The sequence below is a fragment of the Suncus etruscus genome, chromosome 4, assembly GCF_024139225.1.
Source record: "Suncus etruscus isolate mSunEtr1 chromosome 4, mSunEtr1.pri.cur, whole genome shotgun sequence".
Lineage (NCBI taxonomy): Eukaryota > Metazoa > Chordata > Mammalia > Eulipotyphla > Soricidae > Suncus > Suncus etruscus.
The window spans coordinates 810,635-837,428 of record NC_064851.1 but is presented as its reverse complement, the minus strand read 5'-3'; positions in this window follow the sequence as shown (position 1 = coordinate 837,428).

Here is a 26,794-nt window from a genome sequence, read left to right as displayed (position 1 = left end):
CAGAAGTTGGGGGAAATGAGGGTTCGAGAGACAGTGTGGAAGCAGAAAGGTGTGCATTCTTTTTTTTTTTTTTTTTTTTTTTTTTGTGGTTTTTAGGTCACACCCGGCAGTGCTCAGGGGTTATTCCTGGCTCCAGGCTCAGAAATTGCTCCTGGCAGGCACGGGAGGACCATATATGGGACGCCGGGATTCGAACTGATGACCTCCTGCATGAGAGGCAAACGCCTTACCTCCATGCTATCTCTCCGGCCCCGAAAGGTGTGCATTCTGGAGGTGAGAGCAAGAAGTTGGGGCACCTGAGGGATCTTGTTGCTGGGAGGAAAACCACAGAGGTCCCGATGTGAGATGCCAAGATTGCCGGAAGCCTCTGGGAGTCTTATGTCTGTTCACCCCAGTAAGACTCTGGCAGATCCATCCTGAGGGGCCCGCAGTCACAGGAACCTTGAAACAGGGGCCCACGAGACACAGGGCTTCCAAGAAGCTGTAAAATCATCCAGCTACATCCCAAAAACACTACTCTTGGGCTCTGGCAAGCAGCGGTGTTCGAAGGCATGAGCCTCCGAGGCCTTAGGGCCAGCCAGGACATAGAAGTGGCACAACCATAGGGTTAGAGCTCTGTTGGGGACACTGAGATGGGGAAGGAGGTGGCAGACACTCTTCCCACTGGCTCGGCAGTGGCCCTGCTCATGGTTCCATCCAGGCACTCACAGTTTCCCCCACCCCTGCCAGAAGTGATCCCCAAAGGGAGGCAGGAGTGAGTCCTGGGCCGTGTGGTGAGCCCAAACCAAGGCAAACTCCAAACAAAACAAAATAGAAACATAGACACTCCCTTAGCAAAGCCTGAGAGTTGTGGGCACGGAGAAAAAGGACATGACTTGGGGGATTCTCGTAAACTCAGGGGTCCTTGAGGAGGGAACAAGCTCCCCAACCGTGGCTAAAGGAGCTGGTCCACCCCTTACACATCCTGTCTTCAGCCCTGTGTCACCTCGATGGAGAACCTCAAGCTGTGGGAGCCACAGAGGTGCCCTCGGTTGGGGAAAACCACAGCACAGGGCAAAGGGATGAGGGGGTGAGGGGACAGGCCAGAGATGCCCTGGAGGAGGGGAGAGAGCTCCCGGCCACCCACACCCCCAATCATTCAGCAGTGCCCCCTCAAACCCTCTAAGAGAAAAACTTAGGAAACAATTTAAAGTTGGAGTTTTTGTTGACCGTTTGATCCGAGGATCAAACAGTCAAGTTGGAAATTACACTAGGAAGACACCCCCGTACCTTGAATACTTGAAAAGTAAGAAATTTAGCCGTAGATAAATGGATCCGGTGGATCAAACAATTTCATCAGAAAGAGAAAAGAGAAGACCCATAAAAGTCTTTGAAAGGGGGAACATCCGCGCCAGAATCAACAGGGTGATAAGCGCTCTGGAAAGAAAAGGCGTTTTCTTATAAAGAAAGAAATAAAAAAAATAGCTTCATAATTTTCAGGGAAATAAAAAAGGTAAAGGATGAGGTCCTCAGTGGAGTATATGAGGGACAGAGCAGAGAAGGTGGGAAAATTCAGAAGAGACAGGCTTAATAAACACGAAAGGGGGCCAGAGAGAGAGCACAGCGGAGGGTGTTTGCGGCCGACTCGAGACAGACCCGAGTTTGATCCTCGGAGCCTGGCAGGAGTGATTTCTGAGTGCAGAGCCAGGAGAAACCCCTGAGCGCTGCCAGGTGTGACCTCCAAAAAAAAAAAAAAAACAAAAACAAAAACAAAAAAAAACAAAACAAAATAAAAAAATAAACACAAAAGCTGGCAAGAACGAGAAAAATAAACAAAATGAGGGGAAAGCATGGCTTCATGCAGACTCGGCTCCTTGAAGTTCAGCTTTGACAAGCTGAGTACATGGGGGGCGGGGGGGCGGGGGGGGGGGGGCGGGACCAGCTCCAGAATCACCATGTGGAAAAGAAACACCGAAAACGATGCTTAAGGTAATAACGCGAGCAGCTCCTCCACGAACATTCACAGATTTAGAAAAAGAGTTCATTGCATGGAAATACAAAAATAAACCCAACCTCTCCAAGAAGGAAAACATAGAATTGGCCAATTACCATTAAAAAAAAAGAAGAAGAACATTGAAAACCTGATTAAAGATCTACCATGAAAAAAATAAAAAAATAAATCTCCAGGATTAGATGCATTCAAACTGAATTCCATCTAATCTACTGAAGAAATAACAAATTTATATCCATGCCACTTAAAAACCGTACAGGAATAAAAATGCGTTTGAAAATCCTCTCCTCTGAATTTTAGGTAATTAGCGTCACTCTGAAGCAAAAGGGAATAAAAACATGGAAGAGGCCTGTATCAGTTATGGACCGGCTTGCAGAATCTCTGCTTGCACGCAGCCGCGGTCTCTGTGTGGACAGCGCATCTTGGCCTCACGGGGTTCGGGGGTTCAGGTGTTCAGCCCCCACCCTGCTCCTAGCACCTAGCCCTTGGTGGCCCCAGCACCTCCATAGCCCCAGGCAGAGGAGAAGGCTCGGGACCCACGTACTGGAAAAAGTACCTGCAAGGCCTCACTGGGCCTGCCCTGGTAGGGACCGCTGGGCCCGGGAGATGCCGCCCATTCGATCCCCAGCATCCCAAGGCCCCCCCCCCCCCCCGAGCCTGCCAGGAGTAATTTCTGAGTGCCAAGCCAGGAGCAACCCCTGAGTACATCATGTAAAACCTACCTTGGGCTAGACTGAGAGCACGTGGGGAAGGCGTTGGCCTTGCACACAGCCGACCCAGATTCGATCCCCAGCATCCCATAGGGTCCCCCAGACCCTGCCCGGAGCGATCTCTGAGCACAGAACTTGGAGTAAACCCTGATCACTGCTGGGTGTGCCCAAAGTTGTTTGCATTCCCATTTTTATGAGCTGTTTTCTGTAACGCGTGCATGGTCTAAAATGAGCCTATTTTGAGTTCTCTTTATACACTAATCGCTTTCGTGTCTTTTCTATCTGAAATCTCTGAAGGATCTTCTGGAGCTGGGCTGCAATTAAATATTTTAGGAAGCCATTCAGACAGAAAACTTCCTCTGGTTTCTTCCTTGGGTCCATCCGCCTTCAGCGTGGTTCTCAGGGCGGCTGGCTCGGACGGACCCACCGGCTATAAATTCACTGTCTAGTGCTTTCTCTCATTTAATCATTTCTGTTGCCATATTTTTTAACTTGATTGATTGATTGATTGTTGGCCACACCCAGCTGTGCTCAGGGGTCACTCCTGGCTCTGCACTCAGAAACTACCCCTGGCAGGCTCTGGAGACCATATGAGATGCCGGGAATCGAGCCTGGTCCCTCCTGCTTGGCCATATACAGGGCAAATGCCTCACCGCTGTGCTATCTCTCCAGCCTCCCTGTTGTCATATTTTTAATAGCTTGTTTGGTTTGGTTTTAAGGATGGTAGCAAAGCCGCTCGAGACTTTGCTCTGTGTTCTGTGCTCAGGAAATCACTCTTGGTGGTGCTTAAGTAACCGCATGTCACCCAAACCCTTGTTGGTGACATTCAAGCCAACCTCCTTCCATGCTGCACTGCTCGACCTGCTATCACAGCCTCCGTCTGTAATTCAATTAAACTCTATCTGTTTGTGGCCCATACCCAAGGCTTACTCCAGCTTTGTGCTCAGAGGTCACTCCTGGCGGTACTCAGAGGGACCATACTTGGTGCCAGGGGTTGAACCCGGGTCGGCTGCCTGCCAGGCGAATGCTTTAACCTCTGTCCTGTCTCTCCGGCCTTTAATTCTTCCAGAGACGGCTACTAATAGTATTCGTGTGTTTGTGGCTCCTCCAAGACTTACCATAAACTGCTGCATTTATCAGAAACTCCTGGAGATTACATAAACTTAATTCCCTTGAAATAAAAAATGTATTTTATATAACCATTCTCTCTTCCCCTTTCTAGGCTATTATTATTATTATTATATTTGTGTATGCTACATAATGCACTGTTATAATTATGACTGTCTAGATTGTTGTGTCTGCTTCGGAGGCGCTCGCTCCTCTCCCACACGCGCCCACACCCTCCACCCCACATCCCTAGCGCCCACACCCTCCACCCCACATCCCTACCGACAACCACACCCGACACCCCTTCTCATATCCTCTACCAACACCCTCCACCCCTAGCCCCGACCCACACCACACCCCAGACCCCTAGCCATATCTTCTACCCCACACCCCTACCCACACTCTCTACCTCACACCCCTATCCACACCCTCCACTCCACATCCCTACCTATACCCTCCACCCCACACCCCTTCTCATACCTCTACCCCACACCCCTACCCACCCCACACACCCTCCTCCTCACACCCCCATCCATACCCTCCACCCCAAAACCTTACCCACACCCTCTACCCTACATCCCTATTCACACTCTTCACACCCACTTCCCACACCCTCCACACCATTTCCACAACCTTATCCACACCATGCCCACAGGCAGGGCCCTGTCATGGAGCCATTGACTGTGCCCTTCACCCGCTGGACTAGTCCCTCCATCATGCAAAGGTGGACACAAAAGTGGGGGACAGGCCACCCAGGGCCTGGTGACTAGCTTCAGAAGGGAAAAGGGAGAACCCACGCATGTGTAGAATGCTGGTAAACCCCTATACAGAGTCTTAGAAACTGGGCCTCTCTCAGATAGTCCTGGACAGGGCCAGGGTTGCCTTATATCCCCACTCTGTGCAGCCCCTCATATTTAGAAGCCTGAACAGGCACCTCTGGTCCGAGGCTGGGGGGAGCCATGGCCTGTCCATGGGGTGCTGAGCAAAAGCAAACAGGACTTCATGGCTGAAGCAGTACCCCGAACAGACAGGGCAATCTGGGTCTCGGCCCCAAGAGCTGCAGGGAATGTGGAGAACAAGCAAGTTTCGGGGAGATTCGAAGAGATTCCGAGAAGAAGGGATGAGTGGCTGGGTGCTGGGAGGATCGAAGGGCAGGGTGGCCCAAGGAAGGCCAGGGGGTTGGTGGCATTTGAAGTCAGCCAGCCCCCTAGAAGAGAGTGAGGAGGGCCAGCACCAGCCCCGTCTCTCCAGAGAAGGGGACAGAGAGAAGGGGTGATGCTCCGAGCTGGTCCGAAAGCCCACGTAGACGTGTCGTCCATGACCTCTGACACGCCAGGGGGCCTGTAAACATCTCTCTTATTTATGGGACCAAAGGATCCTCCTCAATATTTCATAACCCGGGAGATGAAGAGGGAGAGCAGGATTGTCAAAAATCGGAAAAGGAGCCAGTCGGAGGTGATATTTCAGTAGCAAGAGAAGCGCTAATGTTGTTTGGCCTCCGCTGTTTCCAGAAACCTCGCTCCTAAAATATTCATGCTACCCAGAAGTGCTGACTGTCGCCTTCGTGGACAGCACGCCTCTCCCTAGAGACACCGCACACTGGCACACGATACATGCTTGCACACTCACATGCGGTACACACACGCACACCCAGGTACACACACCAGTCCTCACACAGGTGCACACTGTACACACAGGCACACACATGGGTACACACAGAGAAACACTCGTGCCCACGAGAACACACTCACACCGAGCTCTCACGCACATGAGGACACACAAAGACAGCCTTGTACACACGAGCACACATGAGCACACAGGGGGGCCTGTGTGTACAAGTAAGTGAGTTTGAACCTGGTGCATGTTATGTTTTGTACATAATGTGTACGTGTGTAAACATTGATGTGTGTACATGTACATTGTGCGTCCAAGTATATGGACTGTGAGAGGATTGTAGATGTGTGTGGATGGTGGGGGGTGCCATGTCTGTGCGTAGTGTGTGATTCCCCCTTGCTGACCCGGCCCATCCTTTGTAGGTCTGAGGGAAAGACAGGTGGTGTGCACCCGCCCCGGACTCCCAAAGCAGTGCTCGCCTTCTGCAGGGCAGCGAGAGGCCACAGTACTGGACAAGGAGATCCAGCAGGGCTGTGGGGCCACACGGACCGGCCCTCTGAACATAGCGATGTGAAGAAGCTGCCCGGGCCAGTGCAGTCCCAGCCCACCCTCCCCTGCCCTGGCCGGCGGGCCCATAAATCCCAGCCAATCGGGTAATGAGATTTAATATTTGATGTCAGATTATTAGAATAGAACGAACGTGCCCCTTTATTATTGATGAATAATCAGTCCTATTAGACCGTGGAGCCAGGCCCGGCCCGAGAGAAAATTAATTGCCGCGTTAATGGTGCAGAACCCGGAGCGAGGAGCTGGGGGGTCCACGCCCCACCTGGGACTCTTTCCTGGGCCACCAAAGTCCACTTTGGAATAGAACTGGATTGTTCTAGCAACACTGAACACGGCCCTCATCCCAGAGGCAGCTCAGAGGGGCCAGGATGGCCCGTGGGGGCCGGACCCTGCAGGGCAGCAGGACTCGGGGGCTGAAGTGGGCTTGGGGGCCTAGGGGGTTGGGCGGGGCCCAGCAGGGCAGTGGGACTGCAAGTGGAGTTGGGGCACCTTTGCCGTTGCTGTCGGCTGGGCATCGGCTGAGGGCAGCGCCCGAGCTCCTCGCCTCTGCCCCCTGCTGTGCTGGGCACTGCCAGCCTGGAGAGTCTCGGGGCTGTGTGATTCGGGAACTCACGCCCTGTCCTTGTATATGCAGGATTCGAGCCTGGAGCCCCGAGCCAGGCCATGGCCCCCAGGGCTCATCTCATGAATTCTAGAATGTGACACACTCTCTTCTCTTCTCTTCTTCTCTTCTCTTTTCTCTTCTCTTCTCTTTTCTCTTCTCTTCTCTTCTCTTCTCTTTTCTCTTCTCTTCTCTTTTCTCTTCTCTTCTCTTTTCTCTTCTCTTTTCTCTTCTCTTTTCTCTTCTCTTCTCTTTTCTCTTCTCTCCTCTCCTCTTCTCTTCTCTTCTCTTCTCTTCTCTTCTCTATCTCTCTGTCTCTCTATCTTTCTCTGTCTCTCTGTTTTTCTCTGTATCTTTCTTTTTTCTCTGTCTCTGGACTCTCTCTTTGTCTCTTCTATCTCTTTCTCTTTCTCTCTGTCTTTTTCTCTTTTCTCTCTGTCTGTTTCTCTTTTATCTCTTTTCTCTGTCTCTCTTTCATCTCTCTTCTCTCAGTTTTTCTATCTTTTTTCTTTGTCTTTCTTTGTCTCTATCTCTGTCCCTTTCTTTTTCTCTTCTTCTCTTCTCTCTGTCTCTGTCTTTGTCTCTGTTTCTCTTCTCTCTCTGTCTCTTTCTGTCTCTCTTCTCTCAGTATCTCTGTCTCTCATCTCTCTTTTATCTTTCTCTCTCTCTCTCTCTCTCTCTCTCACACACACACACACACACACACACACACACACACACACAGCTTCTCAGAATAGGCAAATGAAACACGGCTCAGCACACTCCATACTCCCCAGACCAGCAGAAGCTCAACATTAGAGGCTGCCCCGAGGCTGAGCACCGCTGGGTCTCGGGTCCTGGCTGCAGACAGACTCGAGGCTGCAGAAAATATCAGGCCTGGCGAGGGCAGAGCTGGGCCAGCTGCGCCCACCAGCATCTTCCTCAGACCTGAGGCTCAGCACTCACAACTCACAGACAGTTGGCAGCGCCCTCGGGGACTAAAGTGGGACCCCTGGGTAGTGGGGGTTCCCACCTTTGCACTCAGCAGCCAGGACAGTGCCCAGAGCCTCAGTCCTCCCCACCTGCTTCCTGAAGGCCTCTGACATTTCTAGTTACCGGCATCAAGTCCCAGAAGAGAGCTGAGAAATATTTATCTCCATGCTCAACCTCCCCACCATGGAAACGGGAACCTGCAAGTTACTGTGTTTAAAAAAAAAAATACAGAAACACCATCATAAATATTTTGATCAAGGCAATGAACCATTTGTTCTAACCTCACTGCAAAGATTCTGGAAAAACAATCCACGAAATCATTTCATTTTCAGTGAAAGGGAGGGGGAAAGAAAAGGCCAGGCCGTGTGCTGGAGTGGAACCGCCCCAGGAACTGGACCCAGATTCTGACACCCCTAGCACCAGCACTGGGGGGGGGAGGGTCTCTGCAGAGTTAGGACAGCTGGAGGGGGGCTCAGCAGAGCAAACAGTGCCCCCTGGAATTGGAGGGTGAGCTGTGCTGAGATCAAAGCAAGTGACTCTCACAGCGATTTTGGCCTAAAAATGAACAATAAGATAAAACAAATGAGCGTTACATCTTCAGAAATTAGAAGGAGGCCAGCGAGGCTGGAAGACTTAATTAACTCACAGGCAAGGAGCAGGTGGGAACTGGGGCGCAGAGGAATTAAGTCTGGGGGACTCCTCAGGGGTATAGAGGCTTCCATCAGGAGGACCAGCTGAGGAGGTGGAGAAGGGCTGAGTGCAGGGAGGGTTCAGCCCCCCCAATCCTGCTGTCTCCTCCACCAGCCAGAGTATTGGGGAAGGGACTTCCGCGGCCCTGAACTCAGGACCCCCAGAGGCTGCGGGGCTGGAGAAGGCACTGGGCAGCCTCGAATCTGTCCCTGCCCGATATCTACTGCCGAGGTCCCTGCAGGGCTGTTTGTCCTAGAGCGGGAGGCTCCTGGCACCCATCTGTCAGTCTGTCCATCTGGAACGTCACACAACACAGCACATGCTAGAATGGAACCAACTGAGACAACGAATGAGCCTCCTTCACAGCTGCATCCATGTCACGCCGACCTCAAGGCCAGCGAGGATGAAGGAGGGAGCTTCTAAAAGTGGGCGCCTCACCCTAGGGTGAAAACAGAGACAAAAGTCACTGGTGCTGGTCACAGGACACAAGTAAGCATCTCAGAAGAGGATGGTGGGATGAGGGCAAAGAGATGCAGCCCAATAGGCTTGTAGCATTGGCTTTACCCAACAGGGCTCACCCACTAGGTGCTGCCCAAACTGACAGGCCCATACCCTACTGCAGCCGCACAGGCATAAAAGGAGCTTTGGCCTTCTGGGCGACCTGCCCCAGCCCAAGTCAGGGCCCTGAACACCAGGGTTCCATAGAGGTTCCTCATGGTTTCTGCACCCAAGCATCAGAGAGAGCTGGGGGTGGCATTTCTTGGAGACCGGGTGCAGACGTCCCCCAGGGAGCAGACACCCACCCTGGAGGTAGGTCCCACCCACCAGGCCTGGGTTCAGAGTAGCTGCTCCTGGGCTGGTGCTGACAAACCCAAAAGTCCCCTTAGCCACAGGATTGGCTCCTCGAGCAGCTGTAATTGAGGGCATGTGGCGACAATCTCTGGTCAGTGCCCAGAGCCGGGTAGTAACATCCCCACGTACCAGCTCAGCAGCTGCCAGGCCCAGCAACTGTGAGTCTGGGCCAGCGCCCAGGACAGCAGGACCTTGGAGCCTCCACAGCCCCCGGGCACAGGCGCCACCAGCCCCGGATGCCATCCAGTGGGCACCGCTCAGAGCGACAGGCAGGCAGCGGCTCAACCTCACAGGCCTTAAAGATCCCCGCGAGGACCCCGTGGAGCCAGAAACCAGCGGGGTCTCGGCACCAGCCTGATGCTGAACGGGAGGCGCAGAGTCATCTCCTCCGTTCCAGTCAGAAGGCAGAGTCTGCCTGTTCCCGCCTCAGCTCCTCCGGACCAAGCCACGGAGGGACTGGCCACACTGCAGCAGGGACAGAAGCCCTGGGCATTCTCGGCAGCTCCAGAAGTTTTTAAATTAGCCAGCGGCAGTGACACTGGGTCAAGCATTTTCGCAATACTCAATAGAGAAAGCACTCGAAAAGAAGAATTGATGGACATTGTTGGTTCCCCCTGACTCTGTTTCCAAACTACCTGGAAAATGGAGCCACATGAAAGCATTTGTTCTGGGAACCCAAGAAGTAACTGTCCTGGGGACCCCATAAGGCAATTGTTCTGGGGATCCACTAAAGCACTGTTCTGGGGACCCCATAAAGTAATTATTCTGGGGTATCTCATAGAGCAACTGTACTGGGGATTCCCCTTGAGGCAGAAGCTTCAGAGACAGCTCCAGAGATGGGGAAGGGGGTTCCCCAAACACAAAAAGGGGCACCCTCCCCCCATGATCAGTGTTCACTGGCAGACCCCTGAGAGACTCCAAACCGTCCCTCCTCCCTCACTGACTCTGGTTCCAGGAGAGATTACACCTATCAACACCATGTTCTCCGAGACATTCCTAAGCCCCAGTGTTGGTGCTTATCTTCTGTCTGGCGCCTCGCCCTCCCCTCCCCCCGGCCATGCTCCTGCTATGCCCTGCCATCCTGCACAGTCCCTCTTGTCCTATATTAAATATTGTTGGAATCGAATAAAGCGTCTCTGGTCACCAGCCTGGGACCTGTTCTTTCCCGGTCATCAGCTGGTGGGGGGGCGGTGAGGGGGGACATCTTCAGTCCTGAATGCTCCAGGAGGATGAAGTTGACCCTTGCTGGCAGACAGGGTTGGCACAATGCAAAGGGAGATTAATGAGGGAAAAAGGCAAAGAACTCACTGAAATTGAAACCAAGGCACCGAGATAGCGCAGAGCTCAGAAAGACACAGAACTGAAAACATCAAAAGCCAAAGCAGGGCCGGAGAGATAGCACAGCGGTAGGACGTTTGCCTTGCACGCATCAGACACAGAACAGACAATTGTTCGAATCCCGGCAGCCCATATAGTTCCCTGAGCCTGCCAGGAGTGATTTCTGAGCGCAAAATCAGGAGGAATCCCTGAGCGCTGCTACGTGGGACTCAAAAACAAAACAAAAACAAACAACTAAAAAACAGTCAAAGCAAGGGGAGCTGGAGCGACTGTGCTGCATGAAGGGAGAGGTCTTGCCTTGCACACAACCACCCTCCCCATCATCAATGGGTCTCCCAAGCCCAGCATTAGTGGCCCCTGAACACAGAACCAGGAGCAAGCCCAGAATACCATGGGCGGGATGGTGACCCAGTAAATGTACAATGATGAGTGAATGAGTCCAAAAGTCGTGCTCTATATTCTTAATGGAATTCACGAGGCTGTCCGGAAAGCTCAAACCTTGCAGTCTCCCGAGCCCAGAAAAGAAATTCTCTCTGCCCTCCGACCCGCACCCCTCTCCCCTGCCCCACCTGTGCATTAGCATCAGGGTCCTGGGTGCCCTCGGACTCGGGAAAGAATCGGACTTCTCGGTTGTAACTGACCCTGAGAGTGTTTCTATGAATAAATACATTTCTTGCCGCCGGATAGCTCCGCTGAGCTATTTTCATTAAAATACATGAGAAGTACCCACAGTGGGCTCCACACACCCCCAGGTTAAATTTTAACCCCCTGGAACTCCATGTGTTTACAAAACGGTTGACAGCAAACAAGTCCCTGAGAAGACACAGCGGAGGTCAGAGGGTGACAGAGTGGGGTGCCAGGGCTGAGACTTCCCTCCTGTGATGGGGGTGGGAGGTGGACCCAAGGAGGTCTGCTGCCTGAGAGCCCACAGAGGAGGCTTCAGGGGCTCTCTAGACCGGGTTCAAGTGGCCTCCTGGCCTCCCTGCTTTCCTGGGGCTGCCAGGCTCCGGCCTCTCTGACTGCTTCCTTTGAAGTCACTGACTCTCTGGAGAAGGAAAAAATAGTATCAGATTCTAGTGACAATGGCAGCAAGATTCTACACAAAAACTCAGTCTTGTTTTCCTTTTTCTTTTTTTACAAGTGCCTTAAGTACACATTCACTAATGTAATTATCCCCTAACCGGATTCCCCGAATAAGAAAAATGATTCATCATAATTGAATATCTCCAACATTCTCCAGCCCATTGTCCCAATTTGGCTAATAGACAGGATTTCACAATGGCCTGATTCAATCATCAGGATGAAATTCCATCGTTTCTCATACAAATGCGCGGCTGTTGGCATCTCCCTGGCCAGGGAGGGGGACAAGCCCCGGACTGATGACAAGGAGCGGTCAGCCACCAGCTGTCCAGAACCAGTGATGAGAAAAAAGACTGGTTAGCCACCAGCCCACAGGCAAAACGGACTCTCAGGGGTCCTCAAACTTTTTAAACAGGGGGTCAGTTCACTGTCCTTCAGACTGTTGGAGGGCCAGATTATAGTAAAAACAAAAATTATGAACAAATTTCTATGCACACTGCATATATCTTATTTAGAAGTGAAGAAACAAAATGGAAATAAATACAATATGTGGCCCACGGGCCGTAGTTTGAGAACCATTGCTTTAACTGATGCCCTACCTGAGGGACAGTAAGACTGGGGGATGTCTTCCCTCCATCTGGGCTGTCTCAGGAATCCCCCCAAAAGATTTCACAGTAGGGGCCTGAGAGATAGAACAGCGCTTGTTTGTTCAGACCAGGGTTCAATCCTGACACCCCAGGTGGCCCCTGAGCCCCTCTGGGAGGGATCTGTGAGCACTGAGGGCCAGAAAGATAGCATAGTGGTAAGGCATTTGCCTTGCATGTGGAGGACCCAGATTGGACCTAGGTTCAATTCCCGGCATCCCATCTGGTCCCCTGAGCCTGTCAGGAACGATTTCTGAGTACAGAGCCAGGAGTAACTCCTGAGTGCCGCCAGTGTGGCCCCCCTCCCCAAAACAAAATGCACATAGTTTCTAGATGAGGGAAACAAGAGAAAAATATACTGAAACATACCATGTAAGACGCCATAAGGAGACAGTGGCTGGGAACAACCAGCCTGCAAGGCCGAAGTATATTAACAATACGATGGTCCACAGCTGGTTAAACACATTTACCTAACTTCTTTTTTCACATCAAAAAATTAAAAAAAATTTTTTTAGGAGTGATAGCACAGCAGCAAGGCATTTGCCTTGCATGCGGCTGATCTGGGACGAACCCTGGTTCAATCCTCAGCATCCCATATGGTCCCCAAGCCTGCCGGGAGCAACGTCTGAGAGCAGAGCCAGGTGTAACTCCTGAGCACTACTCAGGCCCAAAACCAAAGCAAACAAATAAAAAACATTTTAAATACTTTTTGTTCACTATTAAAAAAATAAAAGTGGCAGCAGTGATCAAATAGTCTTAAACGAAAACTCTATCTGTGATGGTGAAAGTGCATTCGCCAGGGCCCGGAGAGATAGCACAGCGGCGTTTGCCTTGCAAGCAGCCTATCCAGGACCAAAGGTGGTTGGTTCGAATCCCGGTGTCCCATAGGGTCCCCTGTGCCTGCCAGGAGCTATTTCTGAGTGCAGAGCCAGGAGGAACCCCTAAGCACCGCTAGGTGTGGCCCAACAACCAATCAATGAATAAGTAAATAAATAAAGTCTAAAAAAAAGATGCACAGATATTTCCCCCATCTTTTTGGGGAGGGAGTGTGTCTCATGGTACACAAACTACGATAACTAGGAAGAAGGTGAGGGCACACAGTGGGCAACGGAAGTGGGGTTGGGCCATCCCAAGGGCAGACAAGTGCCAGTCCATTGAATCTGGCCGTGGGCATCATCCAGGCCCTGTGGGGGTCCTAGGGGCCTGATGGTCACAATCCAATGGTGTTTGCCCTCAATGGTCTCCTGGGGAGTGACCCATCAGGTAGCAGGAGGGATCTAGGGGCGAGATACAGGCTCTAATGGGGCAGGGAGGAGGACTACGACAAAGACGAAGAGAAGGAGGAGATGGGAGGAGGAAAGGCCAGAGGCTGCACTTGCCTGTCCTGTTCCTGCAGCTGCTGAAACTGGCCTCCAGCGCTGACCAATGACAGGGCCAGATACCCAGTGATCTGGGTGCAAGTCATATACTCCCACATCAGCGGCCCCCAAGGTGCTTCGGTCCTGGTTTCTGTTGAAGCGATCTGATGCCATCAGACCCCGTAGATACCCAGTACCAGCCCTCTGGACAGCCCACTGTGGGACACAAGGACGTTTCCACCCACCAGGTATTTCTTTCCCAACAGACAGTGATGGTGATGGTGACGGTGGTGGTGATGGCGACTGTGACTGTGAAGGTGACTTGCCTGTAGCAGTGACCGTGACAGTGATGGGGATGGTGACACGTCGATAACAGTGGAGGATACAGTGATGGTGGTGATAATGGTTGGCTGTGACTTGCTGGTAGCAGTGACGGTGCCACTCATGATGATGTGCCATGAACAGTGACAGACACGGGGATGGGGATGGGGATGGTGGTGGTGATGACGACTGGGACTGTGACGTTGACCTGCAGGTAGCAAGTGACAGTGATGGTGATGGTGACATGTCCGGAACAGTGAAGGATATGGTAATGATAACTGACACCAGTAGCAGTGGCGGTGATAGGGATGGTGATGGCAACTGTGACTGTGATGGTGACTTGCCAGTAGCAGTGATGGTGACGGTGATGGTAATGGTAATATGCCAGTAGCAGTGATGGATACGTGCATAGTGATGGTGACATACCAGTTGCAGTGACGGTGAGAGTGACCCTGATATGATGGCGACTGTGAGTGACAGTGATGATGACCTACTGGCAGAGTGATAGTGACAGGTCTTTTTTGTGACCTTGTCGATGATTCTCTGATTACAATTTAGGCCCTCAGAGATCTCCAATGCCATTGCCCTCTTTGGGCCCATCTGGACCGTTCACCCACCGGGTCCTCCCCCATATCTGCTGGAGCTGGTCTGAGCATCTGAGCAATGTCCTGTGAGCCCCAGCATAGTCCTATGAGCTCCGAGCACTGTCTAGTGAGCCCCAAGCACTATCCCATGAGCTGCCACATGGTGCCATTAGCCTGATCACTGTCCACTGAGCCCCAAGCACCATCTCATGAGCCCTGGCCACTATTCTTTCCCATAATCAGAGCATCTAGGCACTGTCCCATGAACTCTAAGCACTATCACATGAGTTATAGGCACTATTCCCAGAGCCACAAACTCTATCCCTTGAACCCTGAGCACTGTCCCGTCAGCCGCAAGCACTGACCTATCCCACAGTATGGCAGCACCAGGACCCTCACATCTCATCTCTCACCCCCTCTCTGTCCCTCTGCTCTGGCCCTACCCCACCCCACCCCTCACAGGGACTGTTGTGACCTGGAGCAGAGGGAAAATGCATTCTGGGGCATCTTCTGTGTTTCTGCACTGCAGAAGGGACCGTCCTACCTGCCATGGTCCCCAGTGGAGCCCGGAAGACCAAAAGCGTTTCCCGTCTCACACACGGAGAGTTGAGGCTGATGGATGGTGTCTGGTCTTCGCGAACCAAGCACCTCGCACTCATTGTGTGTGTTTGCAGCTGGGACAATATTAGCACGTTGTTAACAGCCATGAAACCTCGAGGCCTCGGAATAGTGACTCACCTGCGGTGGTACGCCACTGCCAGGCAGAGGGGATGGCAGTGCCAGGCGGAGATAAAGCTGCCCCAGACCACTACCCAGTTCCCTGGGACACAACAGGAAGAGTGACCTGAGGCAAGGGCTGAATATAAACTGGGACACAAGGTCTAAATGGGGGTGAGGAGGCTGGAGAGATAGCACAGTGGTAGGGCGTTTGCCTTGCATGCTGCCGACCTAGGTTCAATTCCCTGTATTCCAAGTGGTCCCTCGAGCCTGCTAGGAGCGATTCCAGAGCACAGAGCCAGGAGTACCCCTGAGCTCCATGAGGTGTAGCTCCAAAGCCAAAACAAATGGGGGACAAAAGGGGCTGAGAGACCGGGGTGCATTTTGGGTGGGGTGGGAAAAAAGGGCAGAAGTTGGGCAGTGTGACGCACTCAGAATCTGCCCCCCCTCCAGGGGTTGTGCAAACTGCAGAGAAGCTGCAATGGATTTGTGGGCTTTGAGCCTGGCCGGAGGTGCAGATGCTTCAGACCTGGGTCGGGTCAAGACAGGACCAGGCGGTTGGTTTGGGGGTTCCCAGCCGCTGCCACAGCCCCAGCCAGGAAGGCAGAACAGCTCGGCGGGGACACAGCCAACACGGAGCGGAGCGAAGACCCCCAGAGGAGAGTCTCAAAGCCTTAAACAAACGCCGCCGTGTACTTAAGGCTGCCGAGGAGATGATTCGGGAGATAAATGCTATCGACCTTGGGAGACAAGAGCCCTGTGATCGCGGGCGCCTCTTGTAGAGATAAGAAATAAGGATGCTCAGGTTCCTGTGAGCTCAACGCGACGAGGGGACGCCTGGAGAGCGTCGCAGTCGCTGTGCAGAGCCTGAGTGAGCCTGCGGTGCCCCACCAAGGGGAGGGGGACTGGTCGCCCTGGGGTGGTGGCTGAGGGAGAGCTCAGGGAAGGAAAAAGCACAGTGTCCTGATGGCAGGGTGTGAGGAAGGAAAGAAGGAAGGAAGGAAGGAAGGAAGGAAGGAAGGAAGGAAGGAAGGAAGGAAGGAAGGAAGGAAGGAAGGAAGGAAGGAAGGAAGGAAGGAAGGAAGGAAGGAAGGAAGGGAGGGAGGGAGGGAGGGAGGGAGGGAGGGAGGGAGGGAGGGAGGGAGGGAGGGAGGGAGGGAAGGAAGGAAGGGAGGAAGGAAGGAAGGAGGGAAGGAAGGAGGGAAGGAGGGAAGGAGGGAAGAAAGGAAGGAGGGAAAGAAGGAGGGAAAGAGGGAAGGAGGGAAGGAAGGAAGGAGGGAAAGAAGGAGGGAAGGAGGGAAGGAAGGAAGGAGGGAAAGAAGGAGGGAAGGAGGGAAGGAGGGAAGGAAGGAGGGAGGGAGGGAGGGAAGGAAGAAGGGAGGGAAGGAGGGAGGAAAGGAGGGAAGGAAGGAAGGAGGGAAGGAGGGAGGAAAGGAGGGAAGGAAGGAGGGAGGGAGGGAAGGAGGGAGGGAAGTAGGGAGGGAAGGAGGGAGGAAGGAAGAAAGAAGGGAAGGAAGGAGGGAAGAAAGGAGGGAAGGAAGGAAGGAGGGAGGGAAGGAAGGAAGGAAAGAAGGAGGGAAGGAGGGAGGGAAGGAAGGAGGGAGGGAGGGAAGGAAGGAGGGAGGGAGGGAAGGAAGGAGGGAAGGAGGGAGGGAAGGAAGGAGGGAGGGAGGGAAGGAAGGAGAGAGGGAGGGAAGGAGGGAGGGAAGGAGGGAAGGAAGGAGGGAGGGAAGGAGGGAAGGAAGGAGGGAGGGAAGGAGGGAAGGAAGGAGGGAGGGAAGGAGGGAGGGAGGGAGAAAGAAAGAGAAAAGAACCCCGTGGAATAGACTGCCATGAGTCTGAACCATCAAGGTACCAACATCAGCTCATCAAGTCCCAGAAACACTGGCTGGGCCGCCCCAGAAGGTCCCCGACAGCTGCCCTCTGCCCTTGGCCCCCAGTCTCTCTTCCTTCCTGGCCCCGCACCATGTCGGAACCCAGACCCGCTTCCCATCAGGCCTACAGCTTGGCGAGTGAACAGCTGGCTCGCTTCCCAGGCCCAGGACTGAGGCCATGACTCTTGGTTCAGCTTGGCCCAGGGCTGTGGTTGGTCCTGGGCACCAGGGTCCCCCCAGCATGAGGGGGCAGATGGAGACTTCATGCTGAGGTGCCGGCCGGGTGCCCATAATCTTGGCCTGGAGGGGCTCCGGGAGTCGGGGTTCAGGTGCCCCCAGTACGGTGGTCAGAGCCACACTGTGTCAGCAGAGTCGAGCCTTGAGCTCCTGGGCAGGGAGGGGTCTCTGGAGCTGAGCACTGTGTGGGAGGAGTCCCAAAAGATGCGATGGGGTCCCGGGGGCTCCTTTCACAGCCTCTTCCTGGACCTGAACCTGACAGGAACTGTGGGGACTCAGGGTCTGCGTGGGAGAAAGGGGGACATAGAGGGGCAGATGAGGGTGAGAGAATATGCGAGTGTGTTTGATTGTGTGTTAGGGTGAGAGAATGTGAGTGTGTGTAAGAGAGTGTGAGGGTGACAGTATGTGTGTCTGAGTGTGTGAATGTAAGAGTGTGTAAGAGTGTGCAAACGTGTGTGAGAGTGTGCGAGTGTATGAATATATGAGCTGAGAGAGTGTGTGAGCATGTGTAAGTATGTGTGAGGGTGTTTGAACATAAGAGTGTAAATGAGTGTGAGTGTGTGACTATGTGAGTGTGTGAGAGTGTGAGTATAAGTATGGGAGTGAGTCTGTATGAGAGTGTTGCAAGTCAGCCCCTGAAGAGGTCGACGGATAGAGGGATGGAGGATGAGGCCTTTCTCCTCCAGCTCGGATCACCCGTCTGTTACCTGTTCAGTCGGCGGTTCTGAGGTGAATGCGGCGGGAAGAAAGCCAACAGGCAGTCAGGCTCTTTATTCCATGAAGAGGCCGAAGCCAAAAGGCCTAAGAATAGGTTCAGGACAAAAAGCCCCTCGCCTTCCACAGACCCTTGTTTTTATGCCCCAGAATCAGGTACCACCCAATGGTGGGAGCAGAATCAGGTACCACCCTAGGGTGGGGGGGGCAGAATGATCAGGGTAGGGTCAGTAACATAATAATCCCATTAAAATGTTTACATACATGAGAGTATATACGAGTGTGTGAGTATTGTAAGTGTATAAGAGTGTGTGTGTAAGTGAGTTTGTATGAGTGTGTGTGGGTATGAGAGAATGTGTGAGTGAGTGTCCGAGAGAGTATGTTAATGACTGTGTTTGTGAGTGCATAAGAGTGCATTGTGGGTGTGATGTCTGTATGAGTGTCTGGGCGTGTGCGTCCACGTGTGTCTATGTGAGTTTGGGTGTGGACGTGAATAGTGTGTCTGTGTGTATATATTTGTGTGTGTGTCACCAGACCAGTTCCTCCAGATTGCTACAAGAGCAGGGAGAGAAGCTTCCAGAAGACACAGGTATGTGGTTGGGAGCTCCAAGCCTCACCCTTGGGGAGGGGTGAACCTGCCCCGCCAGGCCTCACTGTGGGGACCCCTGTGGGATATAGGCCCTGCTGGCCTCCCTGCCCCTTGCTGGGTCCTCGCCTTCGCCCCACGAGTGCCAGTCCCTGGTGCTGTGCCCTCGGCCTCCCTGAAGGTGCACAGACAGGGAGGAGCAACTGGAGCACCCTTGTCTCCTGCCTCTGGCCCAGCCCCGAGGAGTCGCAGAAACCGGGACCAGCTGGCCCTGGCCTCAGCAGACACGGCTCCTTCCAGGTCAGTGACAGGCACTCCGGAGACGCCAAGAGCTCTGCTCTCCCTCTTCCAGGGAAGCTGACCCCCCCCCCACCTCGAGTCGGCCCTCAGGAGAAAGTCTTCCTAACCACAGGAGACCCCACAGCCCACGTCTCGGACCCAGGACCTGCTGCGGCAGCTGAGCTGGGTCCTGCAACACAGGGCAGCTCAGCAGAGACGTGAGCTCAATGGTCACAAGTTCCCCAGGATCTGTCACACACAGGGATCCATCATACACGCAGGGATGTCATACATGCAGAGATATTCCATATATGCAAGGGACTGTGCTACACACAGGAATCCATCCTATAGGAAGTGATCTATACTACATGCAAGGATCTACCCTACATTCAGGGATCCATCATAGACACAGTGATCTGTCATACATGTAGGATCCATCATACATGCAGAGATCTATTACATATCAGGGATCTGTTATACATGCAGGGGTCTTCCATACACATGGGATCTTCCAGACTCATAGGGATCCACCATACATACAGGGATCCATCATACATGCAGAGATCTGTCATACATGCAGGTCTGCCATACACACAGAGATCCATCCTGCACTCAGGAATTTGCCCTACACTCCGGGATCCAGCCTATATGCAGGTTCTGTCATACATGCAAGAATCTATCATACATACGAGGATCTTCTATACATGCAGGGATTTTTCCTATACACAGGGATCTGTCAGGAATAGAGTGATCTGACATGTATGCAATGATCTGAAGTTCATGCAAGGATCTGTCATTTAAGCAGAGATTTCAGTTTCACCCTACAATGCCCCTGTCTGTCACCCTCTGCCTATCACCTCTGTCCTCCTCAATCTGTCCTCGACCCTCAGTCCTCCATCCTCTGTCCCTCACCCTCATCCTCCACCTCTCCTTCACCCTCTGTCCTCCACCGTCTGTCCGTCACCCCGGTCCTCCACCCTGAGTCCGTTACCCGACGTCGGCATTTGGACAGTCTCCAGACCTTGGCGGTTTCCGCCGTGACAGAGCCTCAGTGCCCCATGCTGCTGCGCCTCAGGGAGCCGTTCCCCCCTCCTCTGCACCCACCCCCAGGCCCAGCTTCCCCGAGGAGAGAAGACAGATGCCACTGTGGACCCAGGGTTTAAAGAATCCTTTGGCATCCCAATCAAAATGCAAATTAAATTACAAATGAATCCTAGAGAAGATCCCCGTCTCCCGCATCCCCCTCTCGAGATCCAAGAGCACCCCAAGGCCTCTCAGCGAGGAGCCCAGCCATTCGATCTGATCTCCGAGTGTCCTTCAGGGCGTCAGGGGAAGAGCCATTGTACCGGTCAACAAAAGACAGTTGTGCCTTTTGGCGACAATTAAGGCCGAGGCTGGATCCGCACTTCACTTTAATTACTAATAGATTTATCCCGTCCAAAGGAGCTGCCGTAATTAGCATTTTGTTGATTGATTTGCTGCAAAGCAGCGACCCTGGCTGAATGTGCAGGGAATCAGTTTGGACTAAATGACGCCCTGCTCCCCGTCACGGCCAAGCCAGCCGCGTCCACCTAGAACGGCCCGAGGTAGCTGTCCATCCCAACACCCACCCCCAGCCCCAGCCGGGCCAGAAATCTAATTATTGCCTGGACCGGGGCCTGGCCCTCTCAGGGAAGGCCGCAGGGATCTGCAGCCGGAGCTGAGCTCTGGTAGACAAAAACAGCCTCGCTAGACAGTAATTAAGGGCTCACCACTCGCTCAGAAAAAAAGGGCAAATATTCGAAGATTGCAATTAATCGCGTGGCAGGGACAACGCCTAATTGGATGCAATCCTTCTTCCTCTGACCGAAACACAGCACATCGGCTCCGGAACAGCACCAAGGGGCGGCGTCCACTCCTCCCTCTGCACCCCAGAACCTGCCCCTCCTCAGAGGCTCTCACTCGAGGGACTTGCTTGTTTCCCCTTGCTCCAGGAAGGCCCCATGGTGGAGCTGCCTTGACCTGTCTGTAGAACCCGGATGCTGTGGTCATGCCAGGAAGGGGCCCCTCAAGGACCTGGGTGCCAGCCTGAGAGGTACCAGTCACTCAGGCCCAGTGCTGTCCCTGCGTTGCTGAACAAGGCCCTAATTAAGGGCCCCAGAACCTTGGCCCAAGGAAAAGGGCAGAAGGGACACGAGGGAGGAGTGATGGAAGGTGGCCTGACCCAGCTGTCAGACACACCCTGCCCCCTCATGTCCTCAATCAGGATTCGGCCAGCTGCCCCGGCCACCTAGGCAGCCCATAGAGACCCATGGTCCACTGGCAAATAAAAATTATTCCCTCCATGTCCTTCGCAAGGAAAGGACAGAAATCATTTGAAGACTACCAAGAAAGCTGGTATAAGAAACAAATATTGGGTGGGGGGCAAGCTGTAGGGTGCTTGCCTTGCATGCGGCCTACCCAGTTCAATCCCCCGAATCCTGTATGGTCACCTGAGCCTGCCAGGGGCAATTTCAGAGTGCAGAGTCAGATCTAACCCCTAAACGCTGCCAGGTGTGTCCCCAAAGCCAAAAATAAAAATAAACAAACAATAAAAATCTGCAAATCTTTGTTATTATTTGCAAACAGATATTTGCCATTTCTTACATTTTAGAACATTGTGGAAGACCGCATTAAGGTGAAAATGATATGTCTATCCTAGACCTAAAAGATGCTTCTATAGGGTCATACTCTTTAATTTATTTCTCTTTATGTTCACCCTTGATCACCAACCCTATTCTAGAACTTTCCTCCCTGCTGGAAAGTGGAGACTCCACCTATATAGTCCCTAGAACAAATGAAGGTTTTTGTTTCTATAATTTGGTTTTGTGGGTTAAGATAAAATTAGACAAAAATTGGGGCTGGAACAATAGCACAGCAGTAAAGCATTTAACTTGCACACGGCCAACACAGGACAGATCCCAATTTGAATCCCAGCATCCCATGTGGTCCCCCAAGCCTGCCAGGTACGATTTCTGAGTGCAGAGCCAGGAGTAACCCCTCAGCGCTGCCAGGACCCAAAAACAAACAAACCAAAAGAAAAAAAAAAAGACAAAATTTACCTTTTTTATTTTAATTATTTTTTATAAATTACTTTATTTTGATTTTATACATTAATTTTTAATCAATTACTTTAAAGATCATGTATGACAGAGTTAAAAGAAAAAAGAAATGACAGAAATCAGAGGCGGTATCAGATTCACACAACTGAAACGTAAAAGAAAGACACAGAGTTTCGGTGCCGGCTGTGGACACAGGCGCGGGCATGGGGCTGGGGTCAAGGGACTGGACCAAGCTGGGCCGGCGGCAGCGGCATGAACAGTGATGAGACACAGGAGCCAGGAGAGGCCTTGCCACCAACACCCCCCAGGCTGTTCGCCTCCGGAAGACGGAGCTGTGTTCCTTCGATCAAACGCCTCTGATCGGCCAAGTTCATAAAGCAGCAATGACGGATGAAGCGGGATGGATGCCGGCAGATGTCGGGGGACCTTTACCGAGCTTCTCGGGTGACAGGACAAACTCAGTGCAAAGCCCCAAGTCACCGGCCTGGGTCAGTGGAGGCTTGAGTCTCCCCCAAACATCCCTGCAGCCCCTGGCTGGCCCATGGTTCAGAGGCTCCGGTCCCAACAGTCGAACCCATCTGTGGGGCCACCACAGAGCTGGTGAGGTCCCAGTTGCCTGACACCAGACTTGGCCTCGAAGAGCTCGTGGGTGAAAAATGTGCTTCTCACAACTTCTTCACAAATGCTCTGCTCCTGGGTCACTGCCAGGCCCCTCTGTCCTGAGACTTCCTCAGTACTGGTTTGATGCTGACAGGTCCAATCATGAACGAGAAAGAAGAAAAAAATATATGGTCTGGGACAGGCCAGAGTTATAGCACAGCAGGGAGGTTGTGTGCCTTGCACGAGGCTGAGCTAGATTCTACCTCCGGCATCCCATAGGGTTCCCTGAGCCTGCCAGGAGTGATTCCTGAGCTCAGAGTCAGGACCACCAAGTGTGGCCCAAAAACAAACAAATAAGAAAACGAGTTCTCGGGCCGGAGAGATAGCATGGAGTTAAGGTGTTTGCCTTTCATGCAGGAGGTCATCGGTTTGAATCCCAGCGTCTCCTGTCAGGAGCAATTTCTGAGCCTGGAGCCAGGAATAACCCCTGAGCACTGCTGGGTGTGACCCAAAAACCATAAAAAAAAAAAAAAAAAAAAGAAAAAAGAAAAGAAAAGAAAACGAGTTCTCACTCCTGGGATTGTCTTCTCCCTCAGAGAAGTCTCCCACGATCCCCCTAGAGGACACCTTGAGGTCAACTGCTGCCTGACCCTGTCCAGAGCTTCCCTGATCCCCACTTGCTTCAAGACACCCAGAGCAACCACCCCAATGGCCCGCTGATCCACTGAGAATGTCTGCACAGGGTGCTGGTCCCCAAGGCAGAAAGCAGAAAGTCAGGGAGGGGGCCAGAGAGATAGCACGGAGGTAGGGCGTTTGCCTTGCATGCAGAAGGACGGTGGTTCGAATCCCAGCATCCCATATGGTCCCCCAGCCTGCCAGGAGCGATTTCTGAGAGTAGAGCCAGGAGGAACCCCTGAGCACTGCCAGGTGTGATCCAAAAACAAACGAAAAAGCCAGGGAGGTGGGCTGAGGCACCAGATCAGAGTCCTAACAGTTTCTCATTCTCTTTCTCAGAGGAAGCTGTGTCCTCGCTAGGTCCTACCGGAGGGGTCTCATCTGGGTCTGGGCCCAGAGGCGGAGTCAGGCCTGCTCTGAACTGCGGCTCCACGTTGAATGAGGTGAACGAGTCTGAATCAGGGTCACGCATGAAATAATCCAGACCAGGCTGAGGGGGAAACGTGTAGTCTGGCAGTCTTTTACCTGGGATCTCCCTCAAGCTGCCTGCCACAACTGCCATTTTAGTGAGTCTGGAGACCACCCCTGGGTGGGGCAGTAAGGACAGAGTAAGAGCAGATGGCTCGGGCTATCCTAAGCCAGTCCCACCAGGTGTGGTGCCAAAACAAACCAAAAAAAAAAAGTCAATGAGGGGGAATGTTCAAAGCAGGCCAGCTCGGGCTCGGTGCCCATTCTCGGGGTCAGCACAGACTGACCCTGGGCCTCACCAAGCCAGGTGCGGGGCTGGGGAGTTGGTCTTCCCCACACCCACAGGGACAGGCAGGTGGCAGTGAAGGAACCTCAACAGGGAGTGGGGGCAGAGTGCAGTGAGGGACCCAAGACCCTGCTCCCCAAGGAGGGCCCCCCAGACCTCCCTGGGACAGGGCTCTCTGGCTGTTCCATCAGCAGGAGGAGAAGTGGGTGGTGCCTGGAGCCGGCGAGCTTCCAAGACGGCAATGAATCTCCCAAGATGTGTGTCTGTGTCTACCTATGTGTATCCATTCATGTGTCTACACTTGTGTGTCTGTTTGCATGTGTGTATTGTCTACGTGCCTCTTTGTTTATGTGTGCATGTTTGTGTCTGTATTTATGTGTGTCACGTGTATATGTGTCTATGTATGTGCATATGTGTGTACATGTGTACATGTTTGTGTGCTTGTGTCTATGTGTGTGAGTGTGTGTACTCGCGTCTGTGTGTTTATGCCTGTGTCTGTGTGTCTGTGTTCGTTGTGTCCATTTGTATGCCTCTACGTGTGTAAATGTGCGTGTGTGTCTATGCCCGTGTGTGCCCATGCTTGAATGTGTGCATGTCTGTCTGTGTGCGTGTCTCTGTGTGTGTGTGTGTGTGTGTGTGTGTGTGTGTGCACGAGTGGCAAGGCTGGAGGGAGGACTCAGGAGGCCATTTGATCTGCTGAATTAAAATGAATATTGATTGCGCTGCTGATAATTAATGATAGCAATTTTTGATTAAAAATGAGTTCATTTAGCAACCGAGCCGAGCACAGGGGAATATTGGCTCTAAAAATAGATGCCGGAGTGAGGCTGCTCGACTGGCCCGAACCTCGCCCTGCACCCCAGTTCTGAGCGGCAGAACCAGTTCCTCCAGCCCAGAGCAGGTGGAGCAGGTCTGGGTCCGAGGGGCTGCCCCTGGAAATGTCGGCTCTCGGGTTGGGCAGGAACAGGCCAAGTGGAGTGTGGAACTGGAAAGACCCGAGCATGGGTCCATGCTCAGAGCCCCTGGGTTGGCCAAGGGTGCTATTTTGGGGAGCATTTCCTGTTGTTCGTCTGTCTGGGCAGAGTCTGTCCCTGTACTCCGGTAAGCAAACCACACTGAGGGTCGGAAGCAGGTTCACAGGCTCAGAGCACCCAAGGACCTCAGAACCCAGTGCAGCCTAACTGGGCATCTGGGGAGCCCACTGGGCCCACCATGTAGGCAGGGCTAAGAAGGAGGAAAGTTCCCAGAACCTGCTAGCAGAAGCTGTACCCCATTGTTTCCTGCACCCCAACACCTCCAGCTGTTTCCCCAACACCTCCTCCACCCCAACACCTGCTGCTCCGTCTCCCCACTCAAGACTCCTAAGCAGTGTTGCCCGTGCAGGAGCAGGAGCGCCCTCACTTCCACTGCCCTGAGTTTGTTGTCAGAAAAAGCAGTGAAAGGGGCCGGAGTGGTAGCACAGCCATAAGGTATTTGCCTTGCATGTGGCCTACCTGGAAGGGACCTAGTTCATTTCCCGGCATCCCATATGGTCTCCCAGCTTCTAGGGGTGATTTCTGAGTGCCAAGCCAGGAGACACCCCTGAGCAAAAAGCCAATACATAAATAAAGTTTAAGGAAGAAGAAAAAGCTACAATGGTTTACAGACCCATCTCCTGCCAAACTCTCTCCAAAATGGTGTCCTCTTTTCTCCCACTTGGTTTCGGGGACCCCAGTTGGTTTTGGGGATCAGCTGGTCCCTTCCATCATCAAGCACTTTGCCCAGATCTTATACCCCTCCCTGGACAATGGACAAGGAAGCCCATAGAAATGTCTACACACACACACACACACACACACACACACACACACAGCAAGGCTTTTGGGGGCCCACACCCCTGCTGCTCTGCCCCCTGTAAGATCCCTAAAACATTTGGTCTTGCTCTATTCATCCTGGTTGGATCTGCCAGACACCCTTGACTTTATTGGTTGCTTTTTTGGTTGCATTTATGGACCAAACGCACTGACTTCTACCATGGACTGTGCAGCTTTCCAGGCCTACAACCCATTTGGGGTTCTCCTGAGCTGTCTCCTGGGGTGTCAGATGTAAAATAACCCCATGCATTGTATTTCCAGCTCCAGGTGAGTGGTTCTGAAGCAGAGTTGCTGCACGAAATAATCCAGACCAGACTGAGGGTGAAACATGTGTAGTCTGGCAATCCTCTACCTCATATGGAAAGCAAGTGCCTACCAGAACTGTTGTTTTTATTGAGTCCAGAGACCAACCCCAGGTGGGGCAATAAGGATATAGCCAGGGCAGATAGCTCAGGCTATCCTGACTATCCCACCCAGGCTTACAAGGAAGACAATCTCTGTTTGGGGATAAATCCAAGTTGTAAACAAACATACAAAAGAACCAGGGATAATCTTTGTCTGGGGTGAAATCAAGTTGTAAACAAACACAAAGAAAGCAGGGATGATGATCTTTGTCTTGGGTAAAACAAGGTAGAATCAAACAGTCAGACACTAAAGAGCCTGAGCCTCAGTCTCCAGTGTCCAGCCCCAGAGCACTGAGATGTGACCCTGCCTGGACTGGCCAAACTCTGGTGAGGCAAGTTCCCACCCAGCCAGACTGCAGAGCTGCCTGAGGCTGTGTGTCAGTGAGGGATGGGTTCACCTAGAGCAGGGGTCTTCAAACGTTTTAAAGTGGGGGCCGGATTACGGTCCCTTAGAGAGCTGGAGGGCCGGACTATATGAGCTACTAATTCCTACTCACACTGCACATATCTTCTATAAATAAAATGAAAACCATTTATAAATAAACAGATCACGCACCAGTATTTCAATGGGACTGTGGGCCTGCTTTTGGCTA